This window comes from Microcaecilia unicolor, unplaced genomic scaffold (assembly GCF_901765095.1).
Source record: "Microcaecilia unicolor unplaced genomic scaffold, aMicUni1.1, whole genome shotgun sequence".
Lineage (NCBI taxonomy): Eukaryota > Metazoa > Chordata > Amphibia > Gymnophiona > Siphonopidae > Microcaecilia > Microcaecilia unicolor.
The window spans coordinates 8,603-21,664 of NW_021962923.1; the positions used below are offsets into that span (position 1 = coordinate 8,603).

Sequence of the window (13,062 nt, forward strand, 5' to 3'; positions counted from 1 at the left end):
GGGTGCTTTAAGGAAACCCCGATCATAGAGTTCCTGACAAATAGCCCGTGCCTGTGACTACATGGAATGAAACCCATTTGTCGTAGTTGGGACAGGATAGATTGTAGGGATTCAGCGGGCAAGGGACCAGTTTGGACAGAAGAGTCCAAGTGTAGTGGTGGAGGTGATGTCTGAGTTGTGTGCCCCATATATGGGTAGGTAGAAGTTTGGGTGGTCATGTGTGAGGTCAATCCTGATCCTAGCCCAGGATAAATGGAGGTCTGGGCAGCCACGTCAATTTGACTGTTAGTAGGGTGCTGGATGGTGACCGGAACCGATGGGTTCGGGACACAAGGATATTGCTCAATAATGGGTGGGGGTATCTCAATCTCATAGCCTCCAATAGTACGATATACATGAGGCGGTGGTGGGGTTAGCGTCTGGGTTGTTGCTTGCATCGTTGGAGCAGAGGTAACAGTGGGTAATTGGGCAGTGGTCGTGGCCACTGGAATTGTTGAAGGGGTTAAGGGCGTCTGGGTTTGTACTGACCCCTGAGATATTGGAATTGGGTCTTTTTGTGATGAGGGAAGAGATAGATCAACTACACCGGCAATGTGTACGGTAGTAGGTGGGTCAAATTTTATAGGCGCGGGAGATATCGCAGGTAGCGAGGGTATCACTGTCTGAGATGCCTGAGATAAGGGGATTTGTGTCTGAGATCCCTGAGAAATTTGTAGCTGAGGTTTATCACAATACCCTGGGGGTATTGGTGTATATCCCACTGCACATGGTAGAAGCTTGGTAGTACCTGCAGCATCATAAGGCGGAGGGGCCGTAGGTGTTATTGCCTCTTGGCAAGGGGCTTGATCGCAATCAGACTTCGTTAGGGCTCTGTCATGCTGGTTTTGTGCAATAAGTATAAATTTATTAATAGCAGCTAAATGCTTCTCCCTAGATTTTCCTGTTTTGTTGGATTCATTATAGCAGACCAAGGCTTGGAGCTTACCCTGATCAAATGAGCCCTTTGTTGGCCATTCCAATCCCGGGTCTTTAGCAGACCAAACGGTATGCCAGGTTTGACATAAACGGGAAAGTTCTTTTTTATCAGCGGGGAAAAAGTTGAGAACTCTTTCCAGGGGGCTAGTGGAGGACTGAGTGGACATAATGGATTTAGGAATAAGGGGAAAGCAATCCACATAGGTGGAGGTGTGCAGTGTAAAATGGCAAATTAAATCTCAAGTTGGATCCTAGTTCAAAGAATTATAATAGGTACCTCTATAATATATATATATAAAAACGTGCAAAGGAAGATCATTCAAAGGAAAACATGCATCATGCGTATAGAAAACACCTTAATACTCACGCGTCTTCAAGAGCGTCCCAGTGGCGGAACCTAGAACAGAAATTACTAATTGGCGGAAAGCTCAATGCTTTTGCCGCAGGTTATATTTAACAAAGAAATGATAGCCTTGAACATGAGAATAGTGCAAGAGTCAGTTGTGTCACTTACTATATATATCCTACTCTAAAAATACTGCCCTCCAGAGTATGCTTCTATAGAAATTGACCATGGGATAACACTCGCCATGAATTTTGGTATGGGATAACACTCACCATGTAATGGGATTACACTCGCCTTGGATCACACATGGGATAACACTCGCCATGAATTTGATATGGGATAACACTCGCCATATTGAAAACCCCAAAAGTGGGGGAAGCAAAAACTCCAAAAAAAAGATTTTAGCGAACAGCGAAAATAAGTTCTCTAAAATTAAAGGGCAGCGATCTAATTGGTTTTCGCCGGTTAGAAATATGGGAATACACTCGCCTTACATGGGAATACACTCGCCATTCTGTCACTAACCCCCAATAGATGCTTAAATATTCGTCTAGAAGAGAACAAAAATTTAGGGCCCCAGTCAACCTGTCTAAATTTGCAACTAAAGGATTTTAGACGTCTCTGTATATCCCCAGCGCGCATCTGTACCGGTAACTTCTATATGGGCAATAGTCCAATTCAGTGAATGCAGGCCATTCCGAAAATAGAATGGGGTTCTGCTTAAAATCTAATAATTGCGATACCGTCAGCCATTGTGGATGTAAGCCCCAGGCATCGATATCAAACCCAATAGTTATAGCGTGACACTGGTATATAAGAAAAGTATAGTATGTCCCAGGGAAAAGCCCCTGAAAATTACTATAAAAGTGATAGTAAAAATGGAGAGAAAAACGAAATATTCCAAGGCAAAACAAAACAAATGTAAGCTCTTCGGGGAAGGCACAGTCATAAAAAAGTCATTAGTTGGAACACATTAGCCAGAACTAAAAATGCCAAAGACATCACTTGTCATGCAGCAATGGAAAATAGAATTTTCCATCCAACAAGCCAGTGAAAGGAAACACCGATTTCAACAAAAGGCAAGAAAATGTATACTTAACAAAGACATTATAACATGTGTAGTCGGGAGTTATAGCCCTAGAATAAATGAAATAAAGTTAAATACATATTAAATGCTTTTGGGGCGGGTACCGGATAGGTTGGAAGTAGCATCTAAACAGGAAAATATAAGAGAAGCATATAATTCAATAAATTTTGAAACAGGACACTAGAATCGTGGTGTAAATATGACAAGTTAATACCCATACACTCAGAAAAGGAGGAAGCTTTTGTGGATAAACAGGTAAAAGGGGAAAAAAATAAATTAAAACATGTGATTCTTACACCAAGAACTTCTAATGATTCAGCATAAAACATACATACTAGTCAGTGATTGGAATGATGACAAACAGAACAGCTGCAGCATTAGAAGGAAAGAAAAGGTGGGTTGGATTATAAAGAAACAACAGGAAATAACTGGAGATGTGAAGCAACACTGTATTATCATGGCACGCAGCCATCATCTCCTCAAACGGCAACCTAAATTTCATTACTACCAGCATATTCTGTTAAGTAAGGGTTAATTTTTGGCTTCCGGACTAAGGCTTCCTAGACGATTACGACAGGATTTATGTGCTAAGAAACGTTGTAATGTGATCACAGGAAACCACACTAGGACAAAGAAGGAGAAAGCTAGTTTTTAAAGGGGAAAGTCAAGTAATGTATGTTTGAAGGAAAGATACCCTTTTAAAACTTTGTAACCACATGGTGTAGCACAATAAGGTCTATCAAGCTGTCACTTGCAGTACAAAAAGAAAGAAAAACCTGTCTCGGGGTTAAAATCACGGCTCAGAGACAGAATGAGAAAGCCTTTGTTTAAGGGAGATGGAATGAAATAGAGAGCAACACCCAAAAGTCAAAGCAGTATGAGCAGTGAATATTGGGGAGTGGGAGATAACGTCCTAATAAAATGACACAAAAGAGGAGAAAAAAGTATGCCCTGATAAAAGGAGAATGCAGAGTAAGACTAAGATACAGTGAAAGCCAAGAAATACATCCGTACATTCTTACATGCTCAGAAGTGCACTTACAACGGACTTGGCATGAAAAGATAAGTCATTTTACAATTATGGTGCCTGCTTAAGGAACCAATTTTGAGGGGAAACCGGAGTTGAAAGATACCTGTGTAAAAGACTGTTGTACCACTTCAGCATAGAACAGGGACAAAAACGAACGGAAAAGGGGGAGAGGAGAGGGAAAAAAAAAAATCACTTTCTTAGCTTTTAAAAGTGAACTGTAGAGCCTCCTCTGCCAAAGCAGTGCTGGACTGATAAGGCAGCTAAAGTGGGCAATCTTCCCAGATTCTCATGTCCTTGGGATAGTAAATTACAGCACTTGTTAGGGAAAACCTTTAAAAACTACCGAAAAAAAATGGCAGCCTGGATAAGGATATTAAAAAATGTGAGAAAAAGGGGTTTAGAACTTACACCTCTTCGGGGAAGTTTAAATAGATTTACAAAGGCAGATTCGAAGCCCAAGAGGGAGTATATATTTACTAGTAATGTAATAAACTTGGTTCTGGAAAGAGAATCAAAACTCACACCACATGGGACTGAGAAGGAAAAAGAAAAGTTTTCTAGGAAATCAAAAAATAAAAAAATGATTTCTGGTTTGCACAAGAAGCCAAAAAGGTGTATGTAAGGTATCAAGTTACCCCAATTGGTACCGTGCGGGCCACACCCTTATAAATTTTACACGGACCACAGACATATAGTGTAGGAGTCGGTAGAGCATCAGAGAGGAGGGCAGGGAGGATTATTGTGGCAGAAAAAGGGGGACAAGAACAAAATATTGTGGAGGAAGGGATTCAGATTGGACTTAAGGAAAGAAAAATGGCTATGGGGGGTGGGGTGAGAGCACAGGACTGAGCAGCTGTGAAAAAGAGCAATCAGTTGAACTACGCAGTAAATAATAAAGATTTTGACAGGTGGAAATGAGAAATAAGAAAAAGCAGAGACGGCAGACAGAGTGCAAAGACACACACAAAGATGCAAAAGGAAAAAGAACGAAATAAGAGATACTACGCAGTTATTCATGCTGCACTATGAAAAAGAGCCGAGAAAAGTGTGGACAGGAAGGGGGGGTGTGGGCTGAGTGGTTAGAGAGAAAGCATAGTTCAAAAGACTGAAAGAACTGATTAGATAAGAGGAAAACAGTAGTTGGACGACGGTAAGCAGCTACAAAGCTGAACACCGTAATTACTGTTTCCAATAGGGAAAAAAAATGAGGAGGGACAGTCCCGAGACGTAAAAAGAATCTCGTGGATAACTGTCGCACACACAGAGTGAAGGCAATAGCAGATGTGAAAAGGTGGGGGCTGTCTGTCAGTTTTGAAGAGTGGTTATAAGAACAGAGAATTCAAAAGGATTTTAAGGGAGAGAGCAATTTGAAAGCGTGCTGTTCTCCTAGAGTAAAGGAAATTCCCCCGATACGGGAACATCAAAGAAACTGTACAGAAAAGAAAAGAGCAGGAATAAGACCCAGGGGACTAATAGGAGAGATAGGTAGAAGAAGTTAGGATGAAGGAGAACAGAAAAAGGTATTGGGGAGGAAAGTAAGGTCGACAGAAGAAAAAAGAACAGAATACATAGTGAGAACAAGGGGACAGGGATTTGAAAAGGAGGGATTAAGACAGAACACAGGGTGGGATTGGAAACAGAAAATGCGCAATCTCTAAGGATTGTTAAGCGAGAATGCTAGCATAAAGACCAATCCAAATTTTTTGAACATTGAAATAAACTTACAGCAAAACCCAAATCGCAGTCGCCTGGATTCGTTGTTATGCTTCATTCACACAACAAGCACACTCTTGCGCACATCACGCAAATCAAAGAGATGGACAGGATAGGAGAAAGAAAAAGGGGGTGAGAAAGAACAGAACAGAATATTGAAAGACAGTGATGGGGCAAGAAAAGGCAAGAAAAGGACAGCAATCAATTGGAAGATAAAACAACAGAATTTTAGTCAAGAGCTAGAATCAATCCCCACTTTGACAAAAATTCGCATGGCGTGTTTAAATCGAACGCTGGGTCACCAATGTCGTGAATTAAGGGGTCCCGAGCCCCCCCCCAAGAAGGCTTAAATGACCTTAATCTGACTCCATCTCTGAATAGCCCTAGAACTGGGGCAATCAGGGGGTTGTGAAGTTCTAAGAGGAGTTGCCACTGAAAGAGACGTTAGATCTAAGAGACCCGCATTAGTCCGCCTCTCAGCACTGGCAAGGAACAGATACCAGCCTTATGACAAACTGGATTTAGGTTACAAGTTATATAATGCAGCGAGTGATAGCCTGATACAGCAGAAGCATTTATACTTACAGCCTTTCATCATTAAGTTAAGCCCACAAATCATCATTTCGAATAAGGATTTTATTTGTACATCAGACTTTAATCAGGTACATTCAGCAGACAGATTCTGGGTACAACCGGACAGAGCTTCGCCGTCTGACAGAAGCTTTGGAGAAGACTCTCTCAACTAAGGCAAAATCTCTCCTCTTTTATACTCTATCCTCTCCATAGAAGTGAATGGTGAGATACCTAGCTAATATTTCGCATTTCTGAGAGCATACTTTCCCATGCTGTCTGCTGTCGGATGTGCCCACCTCCTTCCGTTCTCAGCTACTGCTAATTATCAACATGTTTTGGGAAGCGTTGAGATAACAGTTTCACATCTTCCGGCTGCAATACTTTTCATACCATCTCAATACCTTTCATACCATCTCATGAACTCTGTATTACCTCTGTATCATTGTATCATCTGCTTTTTTTTTTCAGATTCTATCAACTTGCAGGAAGAGCAAGTCCTTGCTCAGCCAGTCATAGATTTTTAAACCTAGCTGGTATTTTTACAGCCTGAGTCCTAAAATCTGGCCTTCCACCCTTCCGGTGGGCATCCAGTGAGGGCCTCTTGCTGTAGTATAATTATACAGGTTCCAAGGCCACCTCAGTTAAACAGGGAGCCTCCTCAAAGTGCCTTTCTGCTGCACAGAGCAGTGCAGGTTTTTGCTCATTGCCACCCATTCTGTTCCTTTCTGGATCTACGGCATCTGTGCAAAATGTTACTGGAAGGCAGTTAGTGGCCTGGGAAATGGTCTTACACAGCCTCGAAAACCCAGCGTGGGGAAGGACAAGAATGCCAGACTTTGCAAATTTGAGGAGGCCTGGGAGGAGCCCACATAGCTCAGTCGGTAGAGCATCAGACTTTTAATCTGAGGGTCCAGGGTTCAAGTCCCTGTGTGGGTGGGACCAGCCCCCCTAAAAGGAGACTCTGTCCCACAGCATTTTTCCAGTCGGCAAGTAAGGGTGTCTAAAGTAGGGAAAATGTTTATTTGGCCTGTTCAAACAGCAACGGGTGAGGGACTCAGCAGTAATCAAAGGAACGTTTTCTTGACAGAAAGGGCGGTGGATGCGCCAACAGCCTCCCAGTGCGGGCAGTGCACACCACAGCTGTATCCGAATTTCAGAAAGCGTGGGGTGAGCTGGTGTGGATGGGCTTTAGCTCACCCTCAAGTGGCCACTCCCCCTCTCCCCCTCCCCCCCCCCCACACACACATACATTCAGGTTTCTACGTTTGTCACCACGCTGTAGCCGTGACCGTTGATTCCAGATTTCTAGCACTCTGAGGCAACACGTCTTAGAATCGGCGGCGAACTTGGAGACGATGGTACAATACAGAGCGTGAGGGGGTGGTAAAGCCCAGAACACGTTCCAGCACACTGAAGCTAAATGTGAATAAAACGTAGGCCCTGCTCTGTAGCGCTGCCCCATAACACTGCGTACTTACACCCCTTTTTAATGGATGGGATTCAGATCTACATTGTTCAAGCCCTGAAAATTCAGGGAGTAGTCATCGATGGCCAACTAAAGTTCCAATTACGGAGTAGTCATCGATGGCCAATTAAAGTTCCAATTACGCATCTAGTCTACTGTCCAAAAAGGCTGTTTGATCGTTTTCTGATCAGAAAGCCTTGAGGAAGAGACTTTGCCCTCTGGGGAATTCGGATGTTTGTAACGCACTTGTTTATGGGTTTTCGTAGAGAAAAGGATTACAGCTCATGCAAAAACACTGCTGTCAGACTGATACAGGAGCCAATCCCTGGGACAATGTCACCTCTGCCATGATTGCGATAATTGATCTATCTAGTTATTTACTTTATTTATTTATTAGGATGTATTTACTGCCTTTTTGAAGGAATTCACTCAAGGCGGTGTACAGTAAGAATAAAAATCAAACATGAGCAATAGACAATTACAGCAGTCAATTAATAAGGCTAGCTACCGGTATCTGCGTGAATTCCCTACAAAATCCTGACACTGGCTTACAAAATACGCTGTTCCAGAATACCTGTGTTCCTGTTCTGAATGCTTACACCTTACGTACCCTCATGCTCGCTCTGGTCCTCTCAACAATCTCTTTTCACAATTTTGTCTTTTTGCCAAAATTTGCTTTGACACTCTCCCCGAATCTATTTTCTCTGCTGTTGACCCATCCCTGTGCAGCAGTCTTCCTCTCAGCCTTCCAGTTGAATCATCATTTCGTAGACTCTAACGGGTTGACAAACATCTCTAGGTCGCCGTTCTGTTTCCTTGGTGCTTGACTTTCAGCGTGGGCAATCGGAGGCCGCCGCTGTGACCTAACCCTCAAGATTCTTTCCTATGAAGCGCCTAGGTGGGTTTACCGAGATGTGAAATGTATGGTAAAAGAACTGGGGAAACATTTGGGTGGGTGGCAGGCAGGGGCTCATCATCAAAACTTTGCTTTGAGAGCAGCTGACAGGTGAGGGCTGCCAGCCCTGAAAAGAGAGGGAGCTTGCTTCCCTGGCCGGGAATTGAACCCGGGCCTTGGCGGTGAGAGCACCAAATCCTGACCACTAGACCACCAGGGACTGCTTGGGCAGGGGCTGTGCTTTAGGAAGGCCACAGATCGCATTGCCATGCTGGCTCAGCCCGAAGGTCCATCCAGCCCAGTATCCTGTTTCCAACAGTGGCCAATCCAGGTCACCAAGTACCTGGCAAGATCCCAAAGAGAATAAGAAAACAATCTTGCGCTGCTTATCCCAGGAATAAGCAGTGGATTATCCCAAGGGTTTCTTGCAGGAGCTTGTCCCAACCTTTTTTTAAACCCTGCTACGCTAACTGCTTTTACCACACTCTCTGGCCATGATTTACTAGAGTTTAATTACACACACACACACGTGGAGTGAAGAAAGAGTTTCTCTCGAGTCGTTTTAAGTTGACTACTTAAGTCACTTCATTGCGTACCCGCCCTCTAGTCCTTATATTTTTGGAAAGAGCCCACAAGCGTTTCACTTCTAGCCGTTCCGTTCCACCCCACTCCCTATCGTATCTCTCCTCAGCCGCCTCATGTCCAAGCTGAAGAGCCCTAGCCTCTTTAGCCTTTCCTCACAGGGAAACTGGCCCGGTCCCCTCTATCATTTTCGTGGCCAGACAGGCGGCATCAGCTGACCCTGGCATTGGGATTTCAATGACCATTTCTGCCCTTAGTATGGGTCATCAGTAGTTTGTGGAAGGCAGGTATCCCACAAAAACTATTATCGTGCAAAGTTTTTTCCAAAACTGAGCAGGGCGGCAGTCAGAGATGGGGGCTCCCCACAAACCCAGCACAGGTTGTGAAGCAGGATTAATCACCTGCAAGGAATCAGAATTTGCATTTTTAAAGACAGCCTTGGGCCAATCTTAGGGGGATCCCCTGGGGAAGTCCTACAGCACCGTCTTCTAGGGCTGTGTATTTTGCTCTCATCTCCTTGCCTTTTCTGATAGCGCACGCCGCCACGCAAGGCGCGAGCGCAAACCTCACGCGTACAGGTCGGTGAGCAAGGCAGCGCATGCTCTTCTTCTAAAGCTGGAACAGCACAAGCATAAAATGGAGCATTTTGGCCTGCACTCCCCTGGCTTAAAAGCCCGGGCTTTTTATGCCCTCTGTTGCGATGCGACGGAGGGACAGTGACATCTCTGCAGCAGCATGGAGAAAGGCTAGCCATTGCGCCGAGAGGCTCCCTCGCCTGCTCTGTGCAGCTGGATCTCTGTTCGCTTTTAAGCAGAAGAGAAAGATCACAGCTAGGGCCGGAAAAACAAGCAAAAAGAGGGCACCAAAGATCCTTTTCCTGGGACAGAGGTGTGACTGACCTGGGGGGAGAGTCACAACGTTCAACCACCATCCTGCCCCTTCGATAGCTCAGCTGGTAGAGCGGAGGACTGTAGGGCAAGACTATAGATATCCTTAGGCCGCTGGTTCAAGTCCGGCTCGAAGGATCCTGGCATATTTTTTGGCTCCCTTCACAGAACAGAACGCCTTTGGCCTCAGTTTCCACCCCCCACCCCCCAACGGAGCCCTTCAGTTCAGTCAGGGGTAGGCTCCCTGTGACCTGTAGTTGTCAGGATGGCCGAGCGGTCTAAGGCGCTGCGTTCAGGTCGCAGTCTCCCTTGGAGGCGTGGGTTCAAATCCCACTCCTGACACACCAGCCCCCCTTAGGGCTCTCTTCCTTTCTAGAACCCAGAAGCTGCAAGGCTCCAGGGCCACCCCAGTCAAGCTCTTTCCTTTCTAGTACCCAGAATATGCAACCTGGTGTTCCAATGCCACCTCAGTTCAGCACAGACCAAGGAGCCTGCTCAGCTGCCTTTCTTAAGGTTACCATATTTGCTCCCCCCAAAAAGAAGATGCATGTTCCGCCCCTCTGTCACACACCACCCCAGCCCCATCACCCCCCCCCCCCCACCCCCCACCTAAAAAAATGGGCACCGAGAGTTGAAGAGACCTTGTGAGACTTCAACTCTCGGTGGCCATTTTGAATCTGCGCCGAGACAAACGGGCAGGTAGGCAAAACCTGCCCGGCCATGTCGAGGACATGTCCGGGTAAAACCGGACATATGGTAACCCTAGCCTTTCTCATGGCAATACCTTACCTTGGTGCAAGCAGCATTTCCTGGGGTTGCAGAATGCTGAAGCCGTAAGGTTCCAAGGCTACCTCAGTGAAACAGAGAGCCTGCTCAAGCTGCCTTTCTCATATGGCAATACCCTTACCTTGGTGGAAGAAGGAGCACAGTGCAGGCTTTTTCCTGCGTTGCAGAATGCTGAAGCTGCAAGGTCCCAAGGCCTCCTCCTCAGTTAAGCATAGGCCGAGGAGCCTGCTCAGCTGCCTTTCTCATGGCAATGCCCTTACCCTGGTGCAAGGAGCATTTCCTGGGTTGCAGAATGCTGAAGCTGCAAGGTCCCCAAGGCCTTCTCCTCAGTTGAGCATAGGCCGAGGAGCCTGCTGACTGAGCTGCCTCCTCAGCTAAGCATAGGCCGAGGATCCTGCTCAGCTGCCTTTCTCATGGCAATACCCTTACCCTGGTGCAAAAAGCATTTCCTGGGTTGCAGAATGCAGCTGAAGCTGTAAGGTTCCAAGGCCACCTCAGTTAAACAGGGAGCCTGCTCAAAGTGCCTTTCTGCTGCACAGAGCAGTGCAGGTTTTTGCTCATTGCCACCCATTCTGTTCCTTTCTGGATCTACGGCATCTGTGCAAAATGTTACTGGAAGGCAGTTAGTGGCCTGGGAAATGGTCTTACACAGCCTGGAAAACCCAGCGTGGGGAAGGACAAGAATGCCAGACTTTGCAAATTTGAGGAGGGCTGGGAGGAGCCCACATAGCTCAGTCGGTAGAGCATCAGACTTTTAATCTGAGGGTCCAGGGTTCAAGTCCCTGTGTGGGTGGGACCAGCCCCCCTAAAAGGAGACTCTGTCCCACAGCATTTTTCCAGTTGGCAAGTAAGGGTGTCTAAAGTAGGGAAAATGTTTATTTGGCCTGTTCAAACAGCAACGGGTGAGGGACTCAGCAGTAATCAAAGGAACGTTTTCTTGACAGAAAGGGCGGTGGATGCGCCAACAGCCTCCCAGTGCGGGCAGTGCACACCACAGCTGTATCCGAATTTCAGAAAGCGTGGGGTGAGCTGGTGTGGATGGGCTTTAGCTCACCCTCAAGTGGCCACTCCCCCTCTCCCCCTCCCCCCCCCACACACACACATACATTCAGGTTTCTACGTTTGTCACCACGCTGTAGCCGTGACCGTTGATTCCAGATTTCTAGCACTCTGAGGCAACACGTCTTAGAATCGGCGGCGAACTTGGAGACGATGGTACAATACAGAGCGTGAGGGGGTGGTAAAGCCCAGAACACGTTCCAGCACACTGAAGCTAAATGTGAATAAAACATAGGCCCTGCTCTGTAGCGCTGCCCCATAACACTGCGTACTTACACCCCTTTTTAATGGATGGGATTCAGATCTACATTGTTCAAGCCCTGAAAATTCAGGGAGTAGTCATCGATGGCCAACTAAAGTTCCAATTACGGAGTAGTCATCGATGGCCAATTAAAGTTCCAATTACGCATCTAGTCTACTGTCCAAAAAGGCTCTGTTTGATCGTTTTCTGATCAGAAAGCCTTGAGGAAGAGACTTTGCCCTCTGGGGAATTCAGATGTTTGTAACGCACTTGTTTATGGGTTTTCGTAGAGAAAAGGATTACAGCTCATGCAAAAACACTGCTGTCAGACTGATACAGGAGCCAATCCCTGGGACAATGTCACCTCTGCCATGATTGCGATAATTGATCTATCTAGTTATTTACTTTATTTATTTATTTGTTAGGATGTATTTGAGGCAGCCATGGCATAATTATATATATATAAGAAATCATATGAAGGGTTAATTCTGTTAAAAGCTTGGTATTTGAATTGAATTCTTATTTCAAATTTCAACTTTTACTTTGCAACTAAAGTGAAGGTATGCCAGATGGTTCATATTATTTCAATGTCTAGCTTGGCCGAGCTAAGGTTAGGAAAGGTCAGTGAGAAATGAAACTCTGTCCCTTGTGAATTGCCAATGCTAGCTGGCACAGCTGTAAACTATTATGAATGAATAAAGGAATGAGCCAGACATATGATTAATTGTAGTTTAAAATGCTTAGATAGAAAATACTATTTAGAGAGAGAGAGGCAATAGATTAGTATTTACAAGTTTTTGATATTTAGAATATGTCTTATAAGAAATACTGATTCTGTGTAAATTAATAAGGTTTGTGTCTGTGTAGAATATCTGTTAAATTCTGTATTACTCTTTGTCTGCTGTTTAAGACTGCATTGAGGAGATCAACATGTGGTTTGACTTAGCCATAGTTCTGGCTGGTTCAATGTATAAGCTGATAGGTGAAGAGGTCAGAACTAGTCAGCTCTCTTCTCCTTGATTAATTATAGCTAAGTGTAGGACTGGCCTCCTGGAAGTAATAACCTGATATGTATGCTATTAAGTAAGATTGGCTTTTGACCCCTTTAATGAATGCCAGAGTTTAGTTAGCAGTTAGTACTAGGAATATGAGAAATCAATCATAATAACATGTAAGAGACTGGAGACCAAATGTCTGGCTTAAGGGGCCCCAGGTCACAGGTCAGTTTAGGATATCTGGAACCTATGTAACTGATATTTTTAAAGTAATGATTGGTTGAGGCAAAGTGACCAATCTATTCCTTAACCAATTGGAGAGTAGGGGGCTGGGCTAGGCTAGGCTGGATAGAACTGTATTTAAGTAGGAGCAGAAGCAGTTTACGTCAGAAGGAGCTCAGAAGAAAGAGAAGGACAGAAGGAACAGA

The 13,062-nt window shown here is 45.1% G+C and overlaps 5 non-coding genes across 5 annotated transcripts; 4 read left to right on the forward strand and 1 right to left on the reverse strand.

Moving 5' to 3' along the window:
• The first annotated feature begins 6,587 nt into the window (after nt 1-6,587).
• Nucleotides 6,588-6,660, forward strand: TRNAK-UUU. The gene has a single exon. It is a non-coding gene; the product is annotated as a tRNA-Lys (tRNA).
• Nucleotides 6,661-8,232: 1,572 nt separating this feature from the next.
• TRNAE-CUC lies at nt 8,233-8,304 on the reverse strand. Its single transcript has one exon. It is a non-coding gene; the product is annotated as a tRNA-Glu (tRNA).
• A 1,299-nt stretch (nt 8,305-9,603) lies between these two features.
• TRNAY-GUA lies at nt 9,604-9,691 on the forward strand. The gene is given in 2 exon segments: nt 9,604-9,640; nt 9,656-9,691. It is a non-coding gene; the product is annotated as a tRNA-Tyr (tRNA).
• A 121-nt stretch (nt 9,692-9,812) lies between these two features.
• Nucleotides 9,813-9,895, forward strand: TRNAL-CAG. The gene has a single exon. It is a non-coding gene; the product is annotated as a tRNA-Leu (tRNA).
• Nucleotides 9,896-11,059: 1,164 nt separating this feature from the next.
• TRNAK-UUU lies at nt 11,060-11,132 on the forward strand. The gene has a single exon. It is a non-coding gene; the product is annotated as a tRNA-Lys (tRNA).
• The last annotated feature ends 1,930 nt before the right edge of the window (nt 11,133-13,062 follow it).